This window comes from Balaenoptera borealis, assembly GCF_965194805.1.
Source record: "Balaenoptera borealis genome assembly, chromosome: 18".
Taxonomy (NCBI): Eukaryota; Metazoa; Chordata; class Mammalia; order Artiodactyla; family Balaenopteridae; genus Balaenoptera; species Balaenoptera borealis.
Window position 1 is genome coordinate 27094669 of NC_138877.1, and position 24506 is coordinate 27119174.

General features: G+C 37.8%; 1 pseudogene across 1 annotated transcript in view; it reads left to right on the top strand.

Moving 5' to 3' along the window:
- LOC309615804 (pterin-4-alpha-carbinolamine dehydratase 2-like) overlaps window positions 1-19944 on the top strand; it is a 32595-nt pseudogene extending 12651 nt beyond the window's left edge. Inside the window, exon 4 of the transcript in view lies at window positions 1117-19944. The product of the transcript in view is annotated as a pterin-4-alpha-carbinolamine dehydratase 2-like (transcript). The remainder of the gene's footprint in view (window positions 1-1116) is intronic.
- Window positions 19945-24506: the final 4562 nt, after the last annotated feature.

Below are 24506 nucleotides of genomic sequence, written 5' to 3' on the forward strand. Positions count from 1 at the left end.
AATAATCTTTTTTGTACTCGGGTGTTTATTATTGGATTCCAACAACGATAAAGCTCTAGGGGTTTTTGTCTCCTTTGGTATGCTAATTAGCCAGTTTCCTTTTGATCTTTTTCTCACTGAAAAGAGTGAAAAGCTATCTCGGTAGGGAATCTTAGTGCTGTACATTCATCCCCTCATCTCCATAATCTGAGGATCAGAGGAAGACAACAATTTCACTGCTGAATGAGAGCTTCTAGAAGCTTTAGTTAGAGCCCAGTGCTGCCAAATAATCCCACTGGCACTCAGAGGTGGGCACAGAGGAAGGAGACACAGAGGGGAAAGAGGCACAGATACTTCTTTTGGCAGGGTGAGCTCAATCGCTTTTATTTCTTCCCCAAGTATTCAGTCCATGCAGATCCATGTCATTTCACTTAATTTTTAACTTTTAGATGTCTTTCTCCTATTGATATGTTTTTAGTGACAATGAATGAATATTTAGTTTGAGGAAAATGGCCTGAATACTGGGAAAACAAGCAGCTGACAAAATCTGTTAGACTCTAAAGCCGTCTTTCAAAAGACACAGTAAATTCACATATGCAAGAGTAGTATGTGGGAAATTGTGTGGCTCTTACGGGTTGAATGCACATACTTGTATGCTTGGGAACGGATAGGAAAAAGAAGTTATTAGATTTTTAGTTTGATCACTGATTGGTCTGCTATAGTTGTGAATATTCACCTTTTTATTAAGATCTTAGGATGTAAGGTAAAGTCTGGGAAGTCAAATGGAAAATTTCACCATCAATATCTAATATCTCTTGAGAATGCACTGAGAGAGCAGCAGAGCATTACGAGGACCCAGCAAGTTGATACGTAAATATTCTAGTGTCAGGAATTATGCCCGGCCCATATGGGCATGCGCGCCTGCACACACACACACACACACACACACACACGCACACACATTAGGTTGAGCCATATGAAATCACTGTTTTTGCAAGTAAAAAAAGCAATTTCATATGGTTCAACCTAACAGTTTTCTGTTTGGGAGCTATGATTACAGGTAATAAAGCTTTATTTAAAAAAAAAAAAAAAGAGTTCATACATTGAAAAGAGACTCATGTAAAATCATCTCCATAGGGCTCTTGGGGCGCTGGGGGCGCGGTAGGCGACATGGCGCTGGTTCGCGGGGCTTCGGGGCAGGAGCCAGAGCCTCACGGCCACGTCAGCAGATGCTCGCTGGTTGACAGCAGAGGAGAGGAACCAAGTTATACTTGACCTTAAAGCAGCAGGATGGTCGGAATTAAGTGAGAGAGATGCCATCTACAAAGAGTTCTCTTTCAAAAATTTTAATCAGGCATTTGGCTTTATGTCCTGAGTTGCCCTACAAGCAGAGAAGTTTAATCATCACCCGGAGTAGTTCAATGTGTACAACAAGGTCCAGATAACTCTCACATCACATGACTGCAGAGGACTGACCCAAAGAGATGTGAAACTGGCCAAGTTTATTAAAAAAGCAGCTGCTTCTGGATGACTTTTTCCAAAACGCATGTAAAATCTTATATACACATCTAGCTCCAATGTATTTTGAAGGCAATTTATCAATACATGAACAAATTAAGTTGTAAATTTAGTTCACCTTTTGAACGATCACATTTTGTAAAATCAGTGCTTAAACAAAAATGATTTAAACTTGAAAAAAAAAAAATCATCCCCACAGAGTTCTGTTTCTGAAAATGCTGCATGGCTTAGGGCAATTCTGGAATAGTCCTAAACCTCAGGGTTTTCATTTCCTCAATGCTTGGAAAACCATCTTTACCTTTTGAAGATGAGCTTGAATTTTAGAAATTTAAAAAAAAGTAATTCAAAATCACCTCTTTGAGTAAAAGAATTTATACTGAATAAAACTAATTTGAGTTTTCTTTCAAATAAGCAAAATTTAATTATAAATAATGCAAAAAATTACTTGGATGTCATATCAACCACCATAGCCATATCATTTTTGATTTAGAGATCAACTGGTCCAGAAGTCCTTACATTTTATTGAACCTAAAAATCCTTGGGGATTATTAATAATGCAATTTTGGGCACTTTGCTAGAGAGAGTCTGATTTATTAGGTTTAAGAAGAGACTTTGAAATCTACATTTTAAATACGCTTTTCAGATGATTCTGAGGCAGGAGGCTGTCTATCATACTCGGAATTGCCACTCTTGTCTGTAGAGATAGATACTGAAGTGTAGTGACTTGCTGACATTTACCCTAGTATACAGAAACTGGCCCGGAAGTAGAACTTCAGTCTCCTGGACTCCCAGGAGAGCCTCAGAAAGGGACTTCTTGGTCTGAATTGCAGTCCAGTACTTAATAAGCTGAGTGGCAGTCAATCACTTTTAAAAACCTGTATTTTAGGCCCATGTTTTCTCTTTTGTAAAATGGGGATAATACTGATACCAAGTTCATAGCGTTGTCTATGTAAATTGCTTATTATGGTGCCTAGCAGTAGTAATGGCTCAATGAACACTAGCCATTCTATTCTTATCCAAAAATTTCCATTGTGGTTCTTTTATAGCTATTTCCTTTTCTGTACTTGTCCATTTTCATGGCTCCCCATGCCCCTGGCCACCCTTTTACAGGCATTTCTACATGGCATTCCTTCCCCATGACTTTGGTCACTTCTTGGTCCCTGGTACTGCCACCAGACTAGAGAATCGTGTTGAAAGGTAGCAATCAGTTATAATAACTCTCTGCAATTTTCCCTGAGAGGAACAGCTGGGTCTTTTCACATTTTGCCTTTATGCCCAATTAACCCCTAACTACAGCGCTATTGGCTTGTTTTTGTTGAAAAAAAAAAAAGTCTTCAACTGTGAAACCATAGAGTGCAGAGATTGAAAATATCAGCACAGAAATTCCCTCTTGGTGCAGTGAAGGACAAGGAGCAGGCAATGGGGAAGGGCAGCCGGAACAGCTGGTGGCATCTGCACTTGCCCAGGGCTCTTCAGAACTGGCTCAGAAGCCAGGGCACTAACGATGGTGCCAGAGGGAGAAAGCGTGAGGCATCCAAGCAAGGCACCAGTGAAGTGCCTGTATCTCTTCCCCATCTGTTCCTGTCACCCCTACACCCTCCCATTTGCTCACAAATAAATAGGCAATGGGCGACCAAATGCTGCCTGAGCTACCTGATGTTGCTAATTACTATGCCTGTTTAGAGCCAATTATCTCCACAAAAGCAAAACATCTTCATGTAGCATTCCAAATGGGTACTGTTTCGTCTGGGGCAGGGACAAATTGAACACTGGGGCTTAGTTCAGGCTAAAGGGGCTCTTCCTTGGCACAGTTTTCAAAGACACATTTGTTGTCTTTTTCTCTTTCTTTTAATTTTATTGTAGCTTTGCAGATGCTACAATTCCTAAAAATGCAGGAAGCACGATTGGGTGGGATAACTCTGTGTAGATAGATTTGTATGTATCTTTTCATCTGTGTAAAAAAAATGTAAATAATACACAATAGATGCAGAATGCATATAGTCAGTTTAACAAACCAATCAGATCTTATTCCTAGTTTGAACCCTGTAAGTATTTCTCTACTCTCAATTGCATTACGGTTAAAAGGTATAATATAAATGTACTATGTGGGACCTCCATGTAACACAATTATGCATATATTTATTCAAACTTTTGCTGAGAATCTACTCTAGGACTTTATTTATTTAGTACAAATGGTTGGATAAAAACCGTTAGGCTAACTCTCTTCTCTTTAGTATTGTGAAATGATGCTTACATAAGACAAATGAGGTGTAAATCTGCAATAATGATCTGATTTTTCTGGTCAAAACATTTCACCTAAGGGAAAGGTGTGCTATAAATAATACATATTCACTGCTGCTCTGATTAGTGTCTTTGGACAATTACTCAGCTCTTACCCCTTTGTTGATAGGTACAGGCTGAGTCATTGCTCTCCAGTGTCACTATGGGAAGGAATGAAGATAATTTATAAGAAAAGCATATGCATGGTTTCAGTCTCTTCTCTAAATGGAGGAAGTTGCCACAAGGAAGCCAAGTACCTGGAGAGAGAGGATGCTGACAAATGCATTTCTGAGCTGTGGAAACACCTGGGAAAGGCTGGGTTTTCTTGGGCATGCTTCCATTTTCTCCTTTGCTTCTCTAGAGGAGAGGACCCTAATATGTCATGGTGAATGTCCACAAATTAGCTGACGTCAATGTTAAATAGAGAGTTTTGCAGCATCCCTCGGGTCACTCATTCCTTCACTACGGTGATGGCTGTGGGTCCCAGTGGTGAGAAGGGCACGCAAGGACCTGTTCCTGTGGGGTTTCCAGTCTAGCTAAGGGGAACCTTGCAGGGAGAACAGAAGGGGTTTACTCACTAATTGGAGTTAGAGAAGCAACACCAAGATACTTTAAGGCCTAAGAATGCAGTTTTTCTTAACCTTAATTTTGTGATTACAGCTCACTTCCCTGAGATTTAAAAATACCAAGTTTATTTCTGATAGTGTCAAGACCTGCCGCTATCCTTAATATTTAGCAGAAGTGTGTGTGGGAATATGTGCTAATAATAAACAAGACTCCAATTTCTGAGACTTGGTTGCTACTGATGGCTACTATAAGATACAAATGGCAACTGGGCTGAAACCTACTAGGTACCCCTTTTTCATCACATGAGAGTCAGATAATAGCTGTTCTAGAAATAACCTGTTCACTGAGCCGCTTTCACTGGATGATGTGTGTGTGTGTGTGTGTGTGTGTGTGTGTGTGTGTGAGAGAGAGAGAGAGAGAGAGAGAATATATATGCGGGTGAACATGTATGTGAAAGTGTTTGCACACCTGGGTGTGAATGTCCATGTGTGTGAGTGCATGTGAGTATGTATGTTTGTGTGTGTGATTGTGTGTATTCATTATATACGTCTCTTCATGCCCTGCAGAGAATTAAGAGACTCTTCTGGAGAAAGTTATTCAAATCATACAGCAGTTGAGTAATTCTGGCAAGTCAGTGCATCCCTAAATATATTTTTGCAAAGGGGCTGTGGAAAAGAAACAGCCCTTTTCAATAAGCTTTAGGTTCCTACCATAAGTATGAGGCAACATTTGGACAATGTCCATGGTAATCTGTGCAGTGGTCCATACAGCATTCATTTTAAATGTAAGGGTACTTTTAAGTGTAGATTTAAGTGTCTTCTTATAAATGAGACTGAGAAATTTCTGAGTGGGAGGAGATTCCTTGGATCCTCGCCCATGTGCTCTATAAACGTGATGTTGGTGTATAACATTTCTGCCCAGGATATAATTATATAGCACATGGGGATATTCCAGGGTATATATTTTCATTTTTTTCCTGATGAAAAAAATGTGCCCATTGCTAAAATTCCTTTGGAAAATGAACCCAAATAAAAGATAATTATTTTTCATTTCCTTTTCCTGTAAAAATTCTTCTCTGCATTCTATGCTAACTCCTCTTAGGGGGTGTCACATCCAAGGCTGATTTCATAACTGCTACGTTCTGGCAGGTTTCCCTAATTTCAGACTGGGTCTTCGTGACATACAGTGAGTGGAGCTTTATTAGTTGTCTGTCTAATTTAAGTATCTGGGAGTTTGATTTTTTTTTTTTAATGTTAGTCACTTAGATTTATTCAGCATACATTTATTAAGCACATTTTTGCATCATCTGTAATGACAAGCCCTGGGGAGAAAATGATGAATAATAACCCAGGGCCCTCAAGGTGCTCTCAGAGTGGAGGGGAGACTTCCTCTAAAAAGGGTACTGATTAAGTGAGACAGGAGGACAAAGGAGAGAGAAAGGAGTTCCTTTTGTGATGTTGGGGGTGCTTTACAGAAGAGATGATGTATGAGCTGAAGCTTGAATAATGGGTATGACTTTGTCATGTGACAGAGTATAATTGGGGGGAGTGGGCAATCATTCGAGGCAAAGGTCTGAGTTTATAAAAATAAACCCAATTGTTGAATTCCTATCCTCAGAATAAGCAGCCACACCTCGAGACCTATTTATCATTTTTCTCCTTTCTCACTCAGTAGTCCAGTCTTGCCATTTCCCCTCTTGTCCTGTACCTGATTTTCTTTCAGAATCTTCTGAATCAAGCACTTCACTCAGTATAAAAAATATGATACCCAGTCTAACAAAGAGGAACTCTATTCTGTGCTGTTTATTAGGCTGCCTTCCTTGTCTAGGACAAACTGATTTCTTGGTTCGGAATTGTTGTTGTTAGAGAGAAAAATAACACTTTATTCTCCCGAGCTACTACAGCCTCTATACAATCACCCTGGAAAAGGAACAAACCCTACATTCCCATAGAATAGACAAATAGTTTGGGCAAACTATAGTTCTAGCCAGAGCTTATGTGAGGCTATGTATTACCTCAAGAGACTCACATGAAGTCAAGGCTAGTTTGAAATTGTTCTCCATCTGCTTTTTAATTTTATTTCATGTTTTTGAATTGCGAGGCATTGGGGCTTAAGTGCCCTTTAGATAGTTGAAGATGGACAGACTGATAAAATGAAACCAAACCAACAAACAAAAATCACAAACCAAAATGCAAAAAAGCACCTTGTCAGATATTGCAACAAACTCAGACCTTTTGTTTATAGGAATGGATGCCAAAAGTGCTCTGTTTGTAAACAGAAAGTGAAGATTTATTGGAGTAAGGCAATGAAGGCGTCAACTAGGGGCTAGGGCAAATATTCTTCTGAAAACATCAAAGACATTCTGCTCCATTTCATACTAGGTGGGACTGTAAATCTACCAAGGTCAGAAAATGGCTTCCCTTTCGGCTCATGTGAAATGTTTGAAGATGTCAGTTTGCACTAATCTTGTTACAATGTTTCACAGCAAACAAAGCTAAATTGTGATTTAATTCATGGAAGTGTGTTCTTGATTTCTCTCTTGATTTATGTAGAGCAAAGCATTCGGTTTATGACTCCTGAAATTATCTAATTTTTGTACTAACACCTGTTTGGTCCTTTGCTTTGCATGAATGATAGTCTCCTTTTGTCTAGGGGGTGATTTTTATATGGTATGAGAAGAGAATTCTCTCTATGCTTTTACCTCTGGGATCTTACATCTTTTTTCCCCTCAGTTTTCTCTAATTCCACACCATTCAGTGTCATACAGGCATGACAAATGTGACGTGGAGACCCTGGGCTGATTTATATTATTTACTGTGATGCTTCTGGTCAACCACAGCAGAAATGAGAGCCATCAGACCTGAACTGGGAAGAGGCAATTGGAGCCTCTGGTTTCCATTATCTTCCACACTTTTGATTTCTGCTTTCCTAGTGTTGGAAAATTCTGTGATTGGGTTGACAGTTTTGGTTGGTTCCACAAATATTCATCATACGCATGTGCAAGTCTTTGTATTGGGGGTGTATGTCGGGGGAGTGCAGTTGGAAGGGTTGGGAGAACAGCATTGTGGGCAAAGATAAACAAAAATTAGTCCTTTTCTACAAAGACCCTAAGTTTTGAAGGCAGGAGGTTGACCTGTGAACAAGAAGGAATGAAATGAGTTTTATAGTAGAAGCATAAGCACAGTGCTCTGGCAACCGGGAGAAGGGAAAACTTTAGAAAAGCCGATTTTTCTTGAGCTGTAAAAGTCCTTATAAACTGGAACTCATTACTTCTAGCTTGATATATTCTCTGGAGCTGTGATATGAATAGACCCAACTCTATTTCACATGTATATTTCGAAATTGCCTCTGGTTTTGGATTTTTGTGGCGATGCGTTTTATAGACTGAACTGGTTCCAAAGGCAGGTAGTCCGTAGTTAAGTAGTTATAAAAATGAAAGTATTTAGATTTAGAAACTCAACCTTTTCAAATCGTCTTTTTCTGGATAGCTTTATCTTGCATGTGGTCTTGAACATCAGTGCCTTTGATTGTGGCTCAGGAAGTTTCGGTCATCAATTTGCTTCCCTTGTTATTATTACACATTGTGTTTTCTTACTCATGAATAGCGTCAGGGAATCTATGCACTCACTGTAAGCATATGCAAAAATCTCTCTGTGTACATTTTTCTTGGAAGAGAGTCCATTCTTTTCATCAGATTCTCAAAAAGATCCATGAACCAGACCATGTAAAACTACTATGTTTTCACTTCATGATTTTCTCCAGTCTCAATATTTCAATACCAGCTAAATGTTGATGACTCTAAAACCTGTATTTCTAGCCTAAATTTCCTCTGAGTTTTATTCTTATATATTCTAATGTTTACCACCTATCTTTGCTTCTTTGGGCCAACACCCGCAGCCCACCAATTCCAAGATTAAAGGGAAGTGACTATTTCTTACTTGGTTTTGGAATTCAGCACTGAGCCCAGAATCATACACTCAGAAAATGCTTAGGAATCAATTAAGAGGAGAAATTAGGGGTCTTCAAAGAACTTATATTACACTTGGCTTCCAAAAATTCAGATACAGTGATAGTGGCTTGAAATATTCTGATTTCATGGCCCATGAAGTATAGAGGGAGGAAAGCTCTGTCCATTGTGGTCTGCTAACATGAAACTATTTTTAAAGTCAGATCTTAGTGCTGATTCTATGTCATTCAGCAGGAAGGAGATGGCAACTGGGTAGTAATAGCCTATATTCTCTGTGTTCTTTCTAAACTTGGAAATCTTAGTCTCTCTCCAGAGGGAATAACATTCTATTAAGTTAAACATTTAGGTTTTAAAAGTAAAGTTTTAGAACGAAGTAATTCATAATTCATAGCATCTTGTGGCAAATTGTGTTAGACACAAGTGCAAAATTCCTGAGGCTTCATGAGTTCTGGAGGAAGCATACACGACAAATACAACAATACTTTGGCCATTGTGTTTAAGACAGAAACACTCTTAAAATAAGCACTAATGGAAAAGGAGTTTGACAATGTCCCTTGGTCCTTCACCTATCAGACATCTTTTAAAACCATTGTAGTTAGGTTTTCTGTAGTTTTCAAATGAATCAGAATTATTTCCCTTTCTCTCCTCATGGGTTAACGGTAAGGGAATGGCTCCCTCTACTCTACACCATGTAAGAGGGACTTAAGAGAAATTGTGGTGTTTGTCAGAAGGAGAGCCTAACATATCATCTTGGTTTTGATTGTTGGCTGAGCTGTAGAAATGTATCCATCCCTGTGTCACCATGGGAAAAGAGCTGAGTGCAGAGACAGTTCTAGGGAGACATCGGCTTGTGTCCTTTGGAGTCTGTACCCAGAGACTGGGCCCTGATTCTTGCATAGAAAATCCTAAAGGCAAGAGGTTATGTGGAGATGCCTTTGAAGATTAGACCAATGGAAGAAGCCACAGGAGGAGTGTCATTTCATCTAGATTTTGGAAAGACAGAGGTATAGCTTTCTCATGGGCTAACTGGACATTCTTTGGTAAGTGGCAAGTTCAGAGAAATCTTGAAAAGACTCTGTCTGAGAAGTCTCCTTGTCAGGGCAAGGTGTTCCCAATAAAGAAGCTGAATGGGGTACACTACTAGGGCAGCAGTGAGGTGAGTGGTCTAGGACTGGTGTTGGAGATACTGTATGTGTATGTTTTGCGGTGGGTTCTTTTCCCCTAATCCCATTCTCAGCTCCCACCCCCACCCAAGTTGTTGAGGGGCCAGAAAAAAGTGTTTGCAATGGAGAAGGCAAGGGAATAAGGAATACCTGGATAAGAACTGAAAAAGTAAAAAAAAAAAATCTGCACTACTGAAAAGATCAGGATATCTGTTGTACTCATTGCTATTGATGCCCTCCTAGATACCCTTTTCACCTAATGCATCAGTCAGCCAGCTGCTGTGAATGGTGGCTGCTAATAGCTCACAGCTGCTCTGTGCCGCTGAGACTTGCCCTTGGCCAAACAGGACCCACCTTGCCCCGAAATCTGTGAATCTTCCCTTAGCTAAACCTAAGACATCCAGTATTTTATAGAAATGGTCAAATTTCTGCTGCTGCTGGGATTGCATGTTGAAAATATTAGAAGTATTTTGGAGGGATATCTATTCTTTGTGACAGTGAAATAAAAAATATCTAACAAAATGTATTTTATAAAAAGTCCATTTGAAGCATTGGAGAGCTACTAAAGCAACTACATCTTGAGGGCCCAAGATTTTGGAAAGAAAAGTGAAAAGAGATAAATTTGATTTTCAGGGATGCTTTCCCCTTCAAGGTATTTGCTAATTCCAAAGAAGCAGCAGAGAGGCTAAGAAATTGAGCAGAAATTGATGGCTGAAAAGTTGAGAAGCCAAATGGAGTTTCTGGTGGTCTCATGGGCCAGAGGACAAAAACTGGAATTCAGGGCCAGCTCAAGGGGGGAAACCTTGGCAAACTCTCCAGTGTTTTAATTATACCCCTGGATGGCCTATACCCTAGGAGTGAGAGTGGACCAGAAATAGACCAACCCCACAAAGCAGAGCCCAGATTAAATCAGCTTATTCCCTGATCAGATGAAGATGATCTTTCTCTGTTATGTCAGAAGCAAAACTAAATGCTGTCTTGAAGGGGTTGACAGTCTCCAGAATCTCAAACTATTTCTTCAAATTTTCGTATATGTTATCTAGAATTCAATACAAAATTACCAGGCAATGCCTGGAGATAAACATGTTCCTGAAAACTAGGAGAAAAAGCACAATAGAAACAGATTTGGAGGAGATCCAGATTCTGACATTATCTGACATAAACTTAATGAATGTGTTGAAAATAAAAAGTTAGACAATTTAAGCAAATAATAACTTTAAAAAATAATCAAATGCAAAATTTGGAGTGTAAAAGAATGACAACTGAAATTATTAACTCAATAGATATGTTTAGTAGCAGATTTTAAAAACTGCTTAAAAGAGAATTAGTGAACTGGAAGATAAACCATAAGAAAATCTCAATACTAGAGAAATATGGGACTTAGTAAATAGATCAAACATGTTTTGAACACAACTTTTACTGAGGGGTACATTTAGAACCCCTCAATGAAAGAAGAATGAGATTAGAACAGAAGTCATATTTGAAGGGATGATGGCCAAGAGTTCTCCAAAAATAATGAAAGATACCAAGAGTTAAGGAGCAGTACAAATCCATAGTAGGATCAACATTAAAAAAATACCATACTTAGGCATATCATAGTAAAACTGCTGTAAACCGAAGAAAAAGAGTCTTAAAAGCAGACAGAAGCCCAAATAAAACTGTTATATGAACCCTCCAAAGCAACAATGGAAGCTAGCTGGCAATGAAATTATTTATTCAACGTTTTGAAAAACTTGCTTTAAATAATTTACTCAAAACTAACCTAGAATTCCATCCCTGTAAAAATCTTCTTTAAAAATAAATGAAATAATTCTACACCAAAAAAGAACTGAGATAATTTTATCATTAGCTCACCTGCTTTGTAGTAAATACTAGAACAAATTCTGCTCTAGTATTTACTGTATTTCCAGATAGGAGCATGGAGATACAAGAAAAAATGAAAAGCAGTGTAAAGGGCAAATATATGGGTAGATCTAGATGAATATTTAAGGTATAAAATGATAATATCGTTTTGAAGGGTTTAAATATCTATGGGATAGACACAGGGCAAAAATAGAACAAAAGGTTGGAGAATGGATAAATGGAGCTATATTGCTCTAAAGTCCTTGTGTTATGCTGCAGTAAGAGTCAAGGATGCATGTTTTATCCTAGGGTGACCCTTGAGAGAATAGTAAAAGTATAATAAACAACATAATGAAAGGGGAAATGGAATAATAAAAACATTTAATTAAAACAAAATAAGGCAAGAAATGAGAGCAAAGGGAACATGGCACATGCGAGAAGAGAAAACATATAGTAATGTGGTAGATTTAAACCTGTAAATGAAAGTCTAAATACTGCAATTAAAAGACAAATATGGTCAAACTAGATTTTTCAAAAACCTTCACGCTGCTTATAGTAAACAACTTAAAAATAAGGATGCAGAAAGTTTGACAGTAAAAAGATGATAGACATTTCTTATTAACATTAACTAAAAGAAAGCTGTTTTGTAAACTAATAACAAGCCAAGCAGGCATTAAGGTAAGAAGAATTACTAGAAGGATAGTTCACAACGATAAAATGGTTAATCTTCCAGGAAGTAGCACTGTCAAATCTGCATGGATATAATAATAAAGCCTCAAAATTTATGAAGTAAAAATTCATAGAACCAAAACAAGAAAAAGGCAAATCCACACTAGTCTTAGATAATTTTAATATATCTCTTTCAGTGACTGATAGCATAAGCGAGGAAAATAATTTGTAAGGCTACAGTACATACTTGACCCAATTGACATACGTTGAACACTGCACCCAACAATTGCAGTGGAACCTAAAACAAGTTTCAACAAATTTCCAGATGTTAAATTCATACAGAGTATGTCCTCCAAACACAGTGAAATTAAGCTAAAAATCAGTCATGAGATGATAACTAGAAAACCCCCAAATATTTGGAAATTAAGTGATATAGTCATCTCTTGGTATCAGGGAGAGATTGGTTCCAGGATCCTCGAAGATACCAAAATCCTCAGATGTTCGCGTCCCTTATATAAAAGAGTGTATTTGCACATAACCTATGCACAACCTCCTGTATACCTAAATCATCTCTAGATTACTTATAATACCTAATACAATGTAAATTCTATGTAAATAGTTGTAAATGCAATGTAAATGCTATGTAAATAATGTGCAGCAACTTCAACTTTTGCTTTTTGGAACTTTTCTGGAATTTTTTTTTTTTTATTGCTGAATATTTTGGATCTGCAGTTGGTTGAATCTGCAGATGCAGAACCCGCGGATATGGAGGGCCAACAGTATACTTCTAAATAAACCATGGATCAAAGAAGAAGTCACGAAGGAAATTAGAACTTGTTTAGGCTTTAGAAGGAGAACTAATATCATTGTGCTAACCTCATAACTGCAGCAGTCAAGGTGCTAGCTCAAGGAAATGGAATAGATTCTTTCTTTTTCAGTCTCTTCCCATTAAAATTTCAAGGAATTTTGTATCTGTGGCACAAAAATGACATGGCAGGGCTTTTTAAGTGTCTGCTTTGTAGTTTGTATGGATCTTATAGGTCAAATGGTCAATATAGGGTGGCTTTCTGGGACAATAATGATAGCAAGATTGGGAACATTGAACCCTGTGCCAGGCATAGAAGTGATATTTCTATCATCCAAAAGATCTGTGGAATAGCTTGAGTCCTCTCCTTTTCTCATTTATGTAAAATGTTACTCTTCCCTGGAAAAAATCTGGCAGATGTTTAGGAGCACAGAGAAGCACTTCACACCCTTATTTAACCAAGCATACTGTGCTGAGTAATTAAGAATCCTGCTATCCGTTTGCTCAAATATGAAGGAAAGGGCTATATAAAAAAAGTGAGACAAATTAGATGTTTTTGTGTTCAGAATAAGGGCAAAGATGGCCTTTTAATGAAAACATTTTCTTATGTGCAAACTCTCAAAAAGTTGTTTCTTCTCAGGGAATATTACATGATGAAATAATAATAATTATGTCCAGAAGTTATGAAATGGAAGATGATGCCTGTGTTTAGGAAGTGTTTCTCTTCCTAACCCTCTGATGAAGATCACAGGCTTCCAATGCCAAAAGCACTGAAGACTTGTCATATTAGAGACCTTCAGAAGCTCATGAGGCCAAAAGTTACTCTGTGGCATGAGTTACTGTGCTCTGAGGGCCCCGGTTTTCTGTTGCAGGTTACCACAAATTAAGTGTCATAGATTAATCACCCAGAGCTAAATTAGGGAGTTAAGAAGCTGTTGATTCCTCCTATAGCTTTAAACTCCAAGGCAAACTACCAGCCCATCAGCTGCAAAACGCTGCTGGCTTCTACTGGAAAAGCAAAATTCTTCCTTGATGTTAGGATGAAGGGGCTGTGTTTGTAATATGCTCATAAAACAAACTTCATTCTTTTCCAAGTAATTGGCTTCCTGCTGTCAGGAGCTCTAAAGAGATGTTTGACAAGAGTTTGAATTGGTGTGTTAGTACACTTTTTATGTGTCTCTCTCTATGCGCTGTTTATATTTCCTCCTGTTAGCATACCCTTCACTTGGTAAAGATGAATTTGGGTTTTCAATGTCTTCTTGTACAGACTTATTAGTGATTTGCAGTTGCACAGAATTTTCATGCCTTTGTAGCTGTAAAATTCACAAATAGGCTAGACCACATGAAATCTTAAGGTCTTGGAAGTCTTAGTGGCTCCAAACAGCTTCAGGTTTTTGACCTTTTCCTATTCTGGGCTCCTTTGCTTGTTCTGAAAGACTCACTTGGATTTTATAAGGTGCAAAAGATAGTTCTATTTTCAGTGTCTTGCCCTTTAGCCTATTACAGAGCACAACTTGATTATTCTTTCAGAGGATGGTTCAAACCCACATTGAATGACTGCTTTTGGGAGAAAAACATCTCAAATCCTAATGTGCTGAGACTGAAGTGGTTCTGGGCCACACATTAATAGGTAACTAAATAAGAATAAAAACATTTCTGAGGATGAATGTCATATTAAAACAATAAGAGAGGTGCAGAAATTCCTTGGTGTCAGGGCTGATTGGTGGAGTCAGAGCTTAGGGATGCTTTTGCTGGAATAATGGGTGGGAGAGAATTCAGAAGCAGGTTTTTGCATCTATAGTTATAATAACACTCCTTCCTCATTCCCACCCACCCCTAAACCATGAGGTGGAATTGCAGTGATGACATGTTCCTATTAAACTCTATAAAGAGTAAAAACTAGGAAATTCTAAATATCTTCTCATTATCAATTAGGAAGGTTTACATTTAAAATCTGTGGCTAGAATGCAGATCTTAAATATATAAACTAAGCCAGCAGTTTAAGAGACCAAAGTCCATAAAGGCAGGACTGAATCACATGAAACTCAGTTGGGATACTGCTTAATAAAGAGTGCACTGGTGTAACCATTGAAAGACCTGGATTCCAAGCTTAGTTCTTCCACTTACTTGTCGTATGACCTAATTAAAGCAAGTCACTTGATCTTTCTGGGCCTCAGTTTCTTCAAGTATAACCTAAAGGGTTTGGACAAATGGTAAGGAGCCTGTGAGTCTGTGAATTATGCCTAGGGTACTAACCAGGCTTGGATTAGCATGTTGCAAATAACCAACATATATGGTCAGGGTTGATATTCTAAATATTTAGCAGTCCTGTAGCATAAGTACTCACCAATCAAAATGAAGGTTTGATATAAACAACCTTCAGCAGTGTGTGCTAGATAATTATCAACTACACTTATGGGAATGGAGCCCCAGCTACTGGTGTCAAATTGCCAAAGCAGAAAAGACCTTAGGAATCACTGGTCCATCTTCCTGATTTTACTGGCCATTTCATCCTCTGTTAGAAAAAGCACATCGTGATATTTAAGAATTATTGCAGAAAGATGACACCAATGCATAAGGGCTTAGGTACATGACTGGATATGTCAATACATGTGGTAGATTGTTACAGTAATGGCACTGACGAATCATACCTTCCTGTATCCTCACCCTTTATTAATCCTCTTCCATGTTGACACTGGCCATGGCTATGTGACTTGCTTTGGCAACAGGGCATTAACAAATATGATTCAAGCAGAGTCTTACCAAATACTTTCTCATTAGGGTTTGCCCCATCTCTTGCTGCTTTTGGAACACAGCCACTATGTAAAGATGGCTCTTGGCCTGCTGGTGACACATAAAAGGCAATAAAAAAATCCATTTTATCATCATCCTAAAGTTTCTGATATCTTGCCTCTGGTGGCTGTGAGACAAAGAGTTAATTTAAAACAAAACCTTGAAGACTGCTGCTTTTTGTCATAAATGACTCTAAAACTGGACAAATATATGAGACAACTAATATCAGGTATTGAATAACAAGGGTACAGTCCCTAAGAGAAGGGACCTTTCTCCCCATGTTCATCCAGGTCTCTGCCCAGGTTTCCAGCTGTAGCCCAGAAAGCTGAGTCCATGCTGAGGGTGGTGGTTCAGTTGACTTGAAGAGGCAGAGATAAGAGCTTGGGACCACTCAAGTGGATGGAAGCTGCATATCTGGTCATTGGGCAGGAGGGAGCTATATCGGATGGTGAGAGAGTGAGAGAGAAGTGTACATAGGAGTTCCTGTGAATCCTTGACTGAGGACCCAAATGCATATCTGCAGAACAAGATCACAAAAGCTTACTACTAACAGGATTGAGAGCAAGACAGAGATACTAGAGGTTGAGCATTGCTAGATGTTAAAGTTCTGATTCAGCCTGAGGAGGGTTCTTGTTAACACCCTAGGCATTCATCTGAGACACTAGAAAGGCCATACCTCAGAAGACAGGACCGTGTCTTGTAGTCAGGTCTACTCTAGGCCTACCTTATTAAAGCCTAAAAATCTAAGCTTTGACAAGATCCACAGGGGAGACAGAGATTGGAAGTTGAGTTCACTAAGTTATGGGGAATGAGAAATAACTAGAGCTTTCCACAGACTAAAACCTAGGCTAACAAGTTCGAATTTACTAACAGTAATTAATTTGCCTGCCAAAGACATTGCAAGAAGAAAAAATTATAAACTAATAACCGTCATAAACATAGATGCAAAAAATAAAAATGTTAGCAAATCAAATCAAGTAATAGCTAGAAAAAAAGTAATATGTTATGACCATGGGGGGTTGATCCTAGGAAAACAAGGCTGGTTTAACATTTAAAACGAATATATGTAATTCACCATGCGAACAAAATGAAGAAGAAAAATCATATGATAATCTCAATAGATACAGAAAATAACATTTGACAAATTTCAACACCCACATATGATAAAATCTCTCAGTAAATTAGTACTAGAATAGAAGTTTCCAAATCTGATAAAGAACATTTAAGATATGTCTACTAAAAATATCATAGCTAATGGTAAAACACTGAATGCTGTTCTCTCAGACTGAGAATATGGCAAGGATGTTTGCTCTCTTTACTTTACTTCAACATCTTACTGGAGGTTCTCAGCAGTGAAATAAAGCTAGGAAAAGGAATAAAAAGGATAAAGATTGAGAAGAAAGAAGTAAGACTGCTTCTATTCACAAAAGACATGATAGAAAAAATTGAGTCTATAAAAAACAAATAAGCAGGAGATAGCTTCAAGATGGCAGAGGAGTAAGACGTGGAGATCACCTTCCTCCCCACAGATACATCAAAAAGACATCTGCATGAGGAAGAGCTCCTACAGAACACCTACTGAACGCTGGCAAAAGACCTCAGACTTCCCCAAACCTTTACTTTTACCATTTGTCCTAAGGTTCTGTCTGTCCTTTTTTTGTTTTTGTTTTTTAGTATAGTTTTTAGCACTTATTATCATTGTGGATTTGCTTTTTGGTTTGGTTGCTCTCTTCTTTCTTTCTTTCTTATTTTTAGTTAATTTTTAATTTTTAATAATATATTCTTTATTTTTAATTTTAATTATTTTATTTTATTTGTCTTTCTTTACTTTTTTTTTTTTCTCACTTTTCTTCTGAGCCGTGTACCTGACAGGGTCTTGGTGCTCTGGATGGGTGTTAGGTCTGAGCCTCTGAGGTGGAACAGCTGAGTTCAGGACAATGGTCCACCAGAGATCTCCTGGCCCCACATAATATCAAATGGCAAACGCTCTCTCAGAGATCTCTATTTCAATGCAAAGACCTAGCTCCACTCAACGACCAGCAAGATACAGTGCTGGATACCCCATGCCAAACAACTAGTAAGACAGGAACACAACCCCACCCATTAGCAGAGAGGCTGCCTAAAATCATAAGGCCACAGACACCCAAAAACACACCACCGGACATGGTCCTGCTCACCAGAAAGACAAGATTTAGTCTCATCCACCAGAACACAGGCAACAGTCCCCTCCACCAGGAAGCCTCCACAACCCACTGAACCAAACTTACCCACTGGGAGCAGGCACGAAAAACAATAGGAACTACGAACCTCTAGGCTGTGAAAAGGAGACTCCAAACACAGTAAGTTAAGCAAAATGAGAAGACAGAGAAATATGCAGCAGATGAAGGAGCAGGTAAAAACCCACCAGACCAAACAAATGAAGAGGAAATAGGCAATTTACCTGAAAAAGAATTCAGAGTAATGATAGTAAAGATGATCCGAAATCTTGGAAATAGAATGGAGAAAATACAAGAAACGTTTAACAAGGACCTAGAAGAACTAAAGAGCAAACAAACAATGATGAACAACACAACAAATGAAATTAAAAATTCTCTAGGAGTCAATAGCAGAATGACTGAGGAAGAAGAACAGATAAGTGACCTGGAAGATAAAATAGTGGAAATAACTACCACAGAGAAGAATAAAGAAAAAAGAATGAAAAGGATTGAGGACAGTCTCAGAGACCTCTGGGACAACATTAAATGCACAACATTCGAATTATAGGGGTCCCTGAAGAAGAAGAGAAAAAAAAAGGGACTGAGAAAATATTTGAAGAGATTACAGTTGAAAACTTCCCTAATATGGGAAAGGAAATAGTCAATCAAATCCAGGAAGCACAGAGAGTCCAATACAGGATAAATCAAAGGAGAAACACGCCAAGATATATATTCATCAAACTATCAAAAATTAAATACAAAGAAAAAATATTAAAAGCAGAAAGGGAAAAACAACAAATAACATACAAGGGAATCCCTATAAGGTTAACAGCTGATCTTTCAGCAGAAACTCTGCAAACCAGAAGGGAGTGGCAGGACATATTTAAAGTGATGAAAGAGAAAACTACCTTAAATGTAAATAGATTAAACGCTCCAACCAAAAGACATAGACTGGCTGAATGGATACAAAAACAAGACCCGTATATATGCTGTGTACAAGAGACCCACTTCAGACCTACGGACACAAAGAGACTGAAAGTGAGGGGATGGAAAAAGATATTCCATGCAAATGGAAATCAAAAGAAAGCTGGAGTAGCAATTCTCATATCAGACAAAATAGATTTTACAATAAAGAGTATTACAAGAGACAAAAAAGGACACTACATAATGATCAAGGGATCAATCCAAGAAGAAGATAAAACAATTGTAAATATTTATGCACCCAACATAGGAGCACCTGAATACATAAGGCAAATGATAACAGCCATAAAAGGGGAAATTGACAGTAACCCAATCATAGCAGGGGACTTTAACATCCCACTTTCACCAATGGGCAGATCATCCAAAATGAAAACAAATAAGGAAATACACGCTTTAAATGATACATTAAACAAGATGGACTTAACTGATATTTATAGGACATTCCATCCAAAAACAACAAAATACACTTTTTTCTCACGTGCTCATGGAACATTCTCCAGGATAGATCATATCTTGGGTCACAAATCAAGCCTTGGTAAATTTAAGAAAATTGAAATCGTATCAAGTATCTTTTCCGACCACAATGCTACGAGACTAGATATCAGTTACAGGAAAAAATCTGTGAAAAATACTCACACAAGGAGGGTTAACAATACACTACTAAATAACCAAGAGATCACTGAAGAAATCAAGGAGGAAATAAAAAATACCTAGAAACAAATGACAATGAAAACACGACGACCCAAAACCTATGGGATGCAGCAAAAGCAGTTCTAAGAGGGAAGTTTATAGCAATACAATCCTACCTCAAGAAACAAGAAACATCTCAAATAAACAACTTAACCTTACACCTAAAGCAATTATGGAAAGAAGAACAAAAAAACCCCAAAGTTAGCAGAAGGAAAGAAATCATAAAGATCAGATCAGAAATAAATAAAAAAGAAATGAAGGAAACAATTGCTAAGATCAATAAAGCTAAAAGCCGGTTCTTTGAGAAGATAAATAAAATTGATAAACCGCTAGTCAGATTCATCAAGAAAAAAAGGGAGAAGACTCAAATCAATAGAATTAGAAATGAAAAAGGAGAAGTAACAAATGACACTGCAGAAATACATGAGAGATTACTACAAGCAACTATATGCCAATAAAGTGAACAACCTGGAATAAATTGACAAATTCTTAGAAAAGCACAACGTCCTGAGACTGAACCAGGAAGAAATAGAAAATATAAACGACTAATCACAAGCACTGATATTGAAACTGTGAATAAAACTCTTCCAACAAACAAAAGCCCAGAACCAGATGGCTTCACAGGTGTATTCTATCAAACATTTAGAGAAGAGCTAACACCTATCCTTCTCAAACTCTTCCAAAATATAGCAGAGGGAGGAACACTCCCAAAATCATTCCATGAGGCCACCATCACCCTGATACCAAAACCAGACAAAGATGTCACAAAAAAAGAAAATTACAGATCAATATCACTGATGAACATAGATGCAAAAATCCTCAACAAAATACTAGCAAACAGACTCCAACAGCACATTAAAAGAATCATACATCATGATCAAGTGGGGTTTATTCCAGGAATGCAAGGATTCTTCAATATATGCAAATCAATCAATGTGATAAACCATATTAACAAATTGAAGAAGAAAAAAACATATGGTCACCTCAATAGATGCAGAAAAGACTTTTGACAAAATTCAACACCCATTTATGATAAAAACTCTCCAGAAAGTAGGCATAGAGGGAACTTACCAGAACATGATAAAGGCCATATATGACAAACCCACAGCCAACATTGTTCTCAATGGTGAAAAACTGAAACCATTTCCACTAAGATCAGAAACAAGACATGGTTGCCCACTCTCACCACTATTATTCAATATAGTTTTGGAAGTTTTAGCCACAGCAATCAGAGAAGAAAAATAAATAAAAGGAATACAAATCAGAAAAGAAGAATTAATACTGTCACTGTTTGCAGATGACATGATACTATACATAGAGAATCCTAAAGATGCTACCAGAAAACTACTAGAGCTAATCAATGAATTTGGTTAAGTAGCAGGATATAAAGTTAATGCACAGAAATCTCTTGCATTCCTATACACTAATGATGAAAAATCTGAAAGTGAAATTAAGGGAACAGTTCCATTTACCATTGCAACAAAAAGAATAAAATACCTAGGAATAAACCTGCCTAAGGAGGCAAAAGACTCGTACTCAGAAAACTATAAAACACTGATGAAAGAAATCAAAGATGACATAAACAGATGGAGAAATATACCATGTTCTTGGCTTGGAAGGATCAATATTATGAAAATGACTATACTACCCAAAGCAATCTACAGATTCAATGCAATCCCTATCAAACTACCAATGGCATTCTTCACAGAATTAGAACAAAAAATCTTACAATTCGTATGGAAACACAAAAGACTCCGAATAGCCAAAGCAATCTTGAGAAAGAGAAACGGAGTTGGAGAAATCAGGCTCCCTGACTTCAAACTATACCACAAACCTACAGTAATCAAGACAGTATGGTACTGGCACAAAAACAGAAATATAGATCAATGGAACCGGATAGAAAACCTACAGATAAACCCACACACATATGGTCACCTTATCTTTGATAAAGGAGGCAAGAATATACAATGGAGAAAAGACAGCCTCTTTAATAATTGGTGCTGGGAAAACTGGACAGCTACATGTAAAAGAATGAAATTAGAACACTCCCTAACACCATACACAAAAATAAACTCAAAATGGATTAAATATAAGCCCAGACACTATAAAGCTCTTTGAAGAAAACATAGGCAGAACACTCTATGACATATATCACAGCAAGATCCTTTTTGACCCACCTCCTAGAGAAATGGAAATAAAAATAAAAATAAACAAATGGGACCTAATGAAACTTAAAAGCTATTGCACTGCAAAGGAAACCATAAACAAGATGAAAAGACAACCCTCGGATGGGAGAAAATATTTGCAAATGAACCAACTGACAAAGAATTAATCCCCAAAATATACAGGCAGCTCACGCAGCTTAATACCAAAAAAACAAACAACCCAATCCCAAAATGGGCAGAAGACCTAAATAGACATTTTTCCAGAGAAGATATACAGATTGCCAACAAACACATGAAAGGATGCTCAACATCACTAATCAACAGAAAAATGCAAATCAAAACTACAATGAGGTATCACCTCACACCGGTCAGAATGCCTATCTTCAAAAAATCTACATACAATAAATGCTGGAGAGAGTGTGGAGAAAAGGGAACCCTCTTGTACTGTTGTTGGGAATATAAATTGATATAGCCACTATGGAGAACAGTATGGAGGTTCCTTATAAAGCTAAAAATAGAACTACCATATGACCCAGCAATTCCACTACTGGGCATATACCCTGAGAAAATCATAATTCAAAAAGAGTCATGTACCACAATGTTCATTGCAGCTCTATTTACAATAGCCAGGACATGGAAGCAACCTAGTGTCCATCGACAGATGAATGCATAAAGAAGATGTGGCACATATATACAATGGAATATTACTCAGCCATGAAAAGAAATGAAATTGAGTTATTTGTAGCGAGGTGGATGGACCTAGAGTCTGTCATACAGGGTGAAGTAAGTCAGAAAGAGAAAAACAAATACCGTATGCTAACACATATATATGGAATCTAAGAAAAAAAAAAAAAGGTCATGAAGAACCTAGGGGCAAGACGGGAATAAAGACACAGATGTAGAGAATGGACTTGAGGACATGGGGAAGGGTAAGGGTAAGCTGGGATGAAGTGAGAGTGGCATGGACATATATACACTACCAAACGTAAAATAGATAGCTAGTGGGAAGCAGCCACATAGCACAGGGAGATCATCTTGGTGCTTTGTGTCCACCTGGAGGCGTGGGATAGGGAGGGTGGGAGGGAGACGCAAGAGGGAGGAGATATGGGGATATATGTATATGTATAGCTGATTCACTTTGTTATACAGCAGAAACTAACACACCATTGTAAAGCAATTATACTCCAATAAAGATGTTAAAAAAATAAATAAGCAAAGAATCCACTAAATTTAATAAATGAACTTATTAATGTCCTCAGGATACATCCAAGTAAAAAAATTCAACTGTGTCTCTGTATATCAGTAACAAAGAGATAAAAATAAATATCAAAAAATATTTAGGATAGTATCAGAAAACATAAAATACTTTTAAGTATATGTAACAAAAGACAGGAAAGACTTGTGTATTGAAAGCAATAAATATTTCTAAGAGAAATGTTTAAAATTGTAAATAAAGAGATCTACCATATTTATGGATTGGCAGACTCAATATTGTTAAGATGTTCATTTTCGTCAAATTGAAACATAGATTCAATGAAATTCCAACCAAAATTGCAGAGGTCATTTCTGTAGAAATTGAGAAGCTGATTCTAACATCTACACAGAAATGCAAAGGACCTAGAATAGTCAAAACAATTCTGAAAAAGAAAACTGACGTTGGAAGACTTATACTATCTGGTTTCATGACATTCCATAAATGCTACAGTAGTCAAGACAATATGGAATTGTCAGAAGGATAGACATATAATCAATGGAACAAAATAGAGCAGTCAGAAATAGACCCATATGTGTTCATTTTGACAAAAGCAACAAGATAATTCAACGGGGAAGGGATACTCTTTTCACTAAATGTACTGGAACAACATATGAGAAAAAATAAACCTCAGCCTCCACTCCATACCATACAGAAAAATTATTTTAAAATAAATCACTACTTGGTGACCTAATCAGTTCCCTAAGGAAGCTTAATATAAGGTATAATTACTGGGTCCTGTAACAAGTCAAATCTTGGGAAGATTTGCACTGCTCTCAGTCAGGTTTGGGTATATCAACTGCTCATGATCTGACAACTTATCTGATACACTTAACATTCCCCAACAGATCAATGACAAATAACTGCAATTTAAAACACTCATCTGGGAAAGGGAAAACCACGCTCAGTGGCCACTGTCCACAGCACGTAGGCTGTTTGCCAGAAGATGCAAGGACTCCCTAAGCTGACTGTGATGTGTGTTCCTAGATTGGCCAGGATGGCCTCCCCGGATCCTAGTCACAAAGATGTTCTTTCTTAGCCTTTTTCCTCTGTGACCACATCTGAGCTGGGAATTGAGATGATATTCCAGGGGCTTTACCATTTATTATTGAGGGTTCAGGAATCTCAGCCCCTTGTTTGCCAGGTAATAGTTTAATATTTACTTGCATTTGATCAACTCCACTATCAAAGCTGAAGACAGTGCTCAAATTTACTCCCAGCCCAGGGATTTCCATCTCCTAGCAACAGCCCTGAATGTTCTGTTCATGCCTTTAACCCTCAGCTTAAATGACTTCCACCTGGGCCTCTCCAGGGTCGTTCAGAACAATATCTTGGGGTGGGAATCACAGTTAATACATGTCCCTCTGCTTCCAAGTTGCATCTCAAGGGATGGCTTTTTTGCCGTGAGGTGATTTTAATTTATCTTAACTTGGATCTTCCAAACTTAAGGGGAGTTTGAGAGGGACAGGGGACCTCAAGGCTCTGTGAGACCTCAATGTTATCTTCCTGATTATTTTTGCCATTGATTTTTTTGCACTAACTTTAGCTTGGTACAGACATTTTTGCTTTTTTTACCCTTAAGACTTGCCAAGATTGCCAACTCTCAACCTTCTTGGATTATTGGCCTCAGTCAGAAAAGG